At 39.6% G+C, this 4373-nt stretch overlaps 1 pseudogene; it reads right to left on the bottom strand.

The window, feature by feature from the left end:
* Nucleotides 1-764, bottom strand: part of LOC102881103 — a 1009-nt pseudogene extending 245 nt beyond the window's left edge.
* Nucleotides 765-4373: the final 3609 nt, after the last annotated feature.

Raw genomic sequence — 4373 nt, forward strand, 5'->3', positions numbered from 1 at the left:
GGAAAAGAACTCTACTGAGCTCCTGATTGTCATCTGGCTTCATTCTCCCTCTGGGCTCTCTCATGTTCTCCCCAAACCTTCTTAATTAACCCTTTTAATTTTTTCTTTGATCTCTCTCCTTCACGTTTCCACTCATACTTTCTCTGATATTTTGCAATTGTCTGGGCACTTGGTTGAACTTCTTTCAGCATTGTTCTAGCATCTTCATCCTAATCCAATTTACATGCAAGGGTGAGATCATGGGATGCTTCTTCCCAGTGGCCCAGAAGTCTGTGCTTTCCCTCATCACTTGTAGGACTGAGCTGAATTAGGATTTATTTTAATAGTTCTGTCACAGTCATAGACTGGCAGCATTTGACTTCTGTAATTTGATGAAGACATTGGCTCTCTTGGTATATAGAATGGCCAAGCAAGAATCAGGCCGACGGCATCAGCGAACAAGTCAATGGCTTTCTGTAGTTCACCATCACTCAGGACATCAATGGCAGCCGCTTTTTTTATCATTTGCCTGATCCATCATCTCTTCAGTTATCTCTGCATTTTCATCTCCCTTTTCTTGAGGGGCTCGGCATGTGGTTCAATCACATCTTCACTGTTAATTTCTGTCTTTATATTTTCTTTTGCCTCCTTACTACCTGTTTTTCCTTCCTTGGTATTTTCTTCTGAGTTGCAGGTGGTATTTTACCCTCTATGCTTTCTACCCACTCCCTCCAGAAGTGCATTTCTTTGGTGTGCAGAATGCTTGGATCTTGCTTATACATTTTCACAAAGGGCCCGTGGTCAGAAAGCAGTGGAAGGTGGCAGGAGAGGCTGAACCTGCAGCCCAATTCCAGGTTATGGGCACTAGGTTGGTGTGACTGTGTAGAAGGCTTAGCCTCCTTCTTAAAGATTGGTATGAAGCCTGATGTGATGGGACACTGAAAAAGAGTAAGTTTATATTGAAGAGAATACAGAAACAAGAAATAAAAGCACGGAGGAGACATAATTGCTTCTCTTTGAGTTCAAGGCACAAAGAATGCATGTTTGACAGGGCCCCAAACCTATTTTTGGTTCTAGTGAATTCTTGAATTCACAGGTGACTGGGCCAGCATGAGAATTCCAAGTGTGCCATGTCTATACAGAGAGAATTGGCCACAATTCTTTCAGAAAGGGTTGGTATTAAAGAAGCGTTTATAATTTAGCTACATCAGGCTCTGGAAACTATTAACAAGTACTTTTCAAAGTGAGTCCCTAGAAAGTAAAATGATCTAATTTTTTATGAGATTCTCTGTTAAGTTTTCATCTCTAGGAATATCAAATATCATGATCGCAGTGTTAATTATGGAATACTGCAATATTTTACCTTTCCTTCAGTGAATTTTCAACTCCTTTCTTCCTATCACATTATGGTAAAGGTTGCTGGTGTTACTGCTTATATGGTCCCTCCTTTCGAAGATAGTTCAAGCCTGCCCCTCACTGCCATGCTGCATGTGGAGGAAGGTCTATGCGTCCTCCAACACTGTTGGGGAGACAAAGGCTGCAGAGCTGACTCTCTCCAGGCTCCAGACCCTTCCTTTATTATGCTTTGTCAGACTTTTTGCTTGACCTCCCAGGCTCCAGAGGCACAAATTCAAGGCTCGGTTTTTATCTCCCTACACTCTTTTCTTGCCAAGAACAGGCCTTTCTAGAGATTTGAGTTATTCATAAATATTACTCCCACCCTCCCCCCACCCCTTCTTTTAACCTTACAGGGGAAGATCTGTAGCATTTCATGGAGGATGGTCTGGAGCAAATGATGTGTAGGATTGGACAAGTTTTAGAGAAGTCATATTCCAAGTAAGAGGGCAATTTACAATGGAAAATGTGTGAAATTCATTTGCTTCATGAGATTAAATGTTCAGAGAATAAAATAATTCAGTGTGACTGGCCCTGGGGTGTGTGTTTATGGGTCAGGACTGGAGTCATGCTGTGGAAGTTAAGCTTAAACCGAGGGGAAACTCTGCATGTAGCTGTAAGGAATATGCAGGACCTCAATCAGGATTAGATCTTGGAAGGTCAAGACTGTGAGCAATAAAAATAAAAACTGGAGCTATTGCAATAATCATGTGTGAAATTATAAGAATCAGAAATAAGGCAGAGGTTATGGATACGTATAGAGGTAAGGAAGTATTCGAGAGAAACTTAAGAGGGCAAAATCATAGGATTTGGTGACCAACGAGAGAGGAGGGGCAGGAGGGAAAAGGGATTTTGGTATTTTCACTTGTTTCTAGGCTGGAATACAAAAACTATGGTTTTAAGATGCAAAAGTAAAAAAGAAAGTAAACAGACTAATCCAGAGGGCCATTTTGAATACAAGTATCTCGAACTCTGTAACAGACCTATCGAGCAGACAGAATTGGTTCTGTGGCTTCCTGGGGTTTTTGTCCTGTTTGTATGTAGACCATCTGATTGTTGGTCTAGAGAGTGGCAAGTTTCTTGTTCTTCATCAGAAATTTTCCAGACGTTGATTCCAATTCAAGACCCTCACTAATTTAAATTCATTTTACTGGTAAGAAGAGGAATAGGCACGGTATAGGCAGGTTTAGAGGGAGGAGGGGATTTCATTCAATACCTCTATTATTTTTGAGGTGGTACAATGGTTTCTAAACTTGGCTATGCATCAAAATCATCTAGAGAAAGTAAACAATAACACAAACAAAACCCAGACCCTGCCCTTCACCTACCGCATCAAAATCTCAGAATCCTATTTTTCAAAATCTCAGAAATCTATTTTTCAGTCTTCCTCAAATTATTACTTAATGTGTTAAAAAAAAAATATTGCTGAAGACCTATATACAATGTATTTTCATGATATTAATTTTGTCTTAGAACAGGGTTTCTCAAACTGTTCATGTTTATGCAACGCCCCCCACCCCCACCCTTTTTTTAAATCCCACCAGACATTCAGAGTTTGTCTTAGTCTGTTCAGGCTGCCATAACAAAATAACATAGACTGGGTGACTTAAACAAAATAAATTATTTTCTCATGGTTCTGAAGGCTGAAAAATCTAAGTTCAAGGTTCTAGCAGGGTTCAGTTTCTTGTGAGACTTGCTTCCTGGCTTGCAGACAGCCATGTTTCTCACCGTCTTCACATGATGAAGAGAGAGAGCTCTCTGATGTCTCTTCCCTTTTACAAGGACACTGTTCTGTTGGATCAGGGCTCCACACTTATGACTTCATTTTACCTTAGTCACCTCCTTCAAGGCTCTATCTCCAGTATATCCACATGAGAGATTCAAGTTTCAACGTATGAATTTTAGAGGGACACAGTTCAGTCCATAGCAGTGAGCTACAAAGGCAAACTTACACTCATAAGTGAGATTTTCAACAATAATAACAATAAGACACACACACGTGGAGTGTTTTCTAGCTTTTCTTCATTACAGTTATTAACACTTTGCCACATTTCTCACCGCTGTTTTAACAAATCTGTAAAGCAGAAATTTAAAAAAATGAAAGACATCAAGAAACAAAGTTCTTTAAAAAGTGTCAACGTGATACAATCAATTGCTTGACAGGACATATCAGACTAACAATAGTAGTCTAGAATGGTAGAGTAGTCCACTCTTTTGACTCTTGAACTACTTGCACAGAATTATATACTTTTACATTTTGATTAGGGATTAAAATAATCATTTTGTAATTCAGGTAAAAATATTTTAAGTTCACATATAATGTAACCATAATATACATTTAGCAGTGTGGTGGCAGAACCAACATCCAAATCCAGGTTTTCTGAGACAAATTTCACATTTTTCCCTAATCCAGCCTGAGTCCTATTTTCTGCCAGTGTTATAATACACTATTCACTAGTGTCTCAGAGTAATGTAACGAGTTACCACAAACTCAACTTAAAGCAATAAATGTATTCCCTCACAGTTGTTGATGCTAGTTCAAAAGCAAGGTGTCGGCAGGGTGATGCTCCATCTGTGACTTTGGGTAGAATCTTTCTTTGCCTCTTCCTGGCTTCTGGTGGTGGCTAGCATTCCTTGGCTTGCAGCTGCATCACTCCCATCTCCTCCTCTGTTGTCACATGGTGTTCTCCCTGTGCATCTCTCTCTTCACTTGGCATTTTCCTCTTCCTATAAGGATAAAGATCCTATTTCTGAATGCAATCACATTCACAGGTACAAGGGACTGGGACTTCAACTTACCTTTATGAGGACACAATTCAATCCATAATACCTGGTAACCCAGCAAGAATGCCTGAATTTCTGCACCAGATGATCATCTTTGTCTCCAAATTAATACAGTATGCTAACCCACTGAGGAGATTGTTCTGTAATTCAGAGAACATTATTAATTTTAAAAAGTCTTTAAAAAGAAAATGTCTAGTTAATCTCTTCTTGATGGC

This window comes from Pteropus alecto, unplaced genomic scaffold, assembly GCF_000325575.1.
Source record: "Pteropus alecto unplaced genomic scaffold, ASM32557v1 scaffold7, whole genome shotgun sequence".
In the NCBI taxonomy this organism is placed as follows: domain Eukaryota; kingdom Metazoa; phylum Chordata; class Mammalia; order Chiroptera; family Pteropodidae; genus Pteropus; species Pteropus alecto.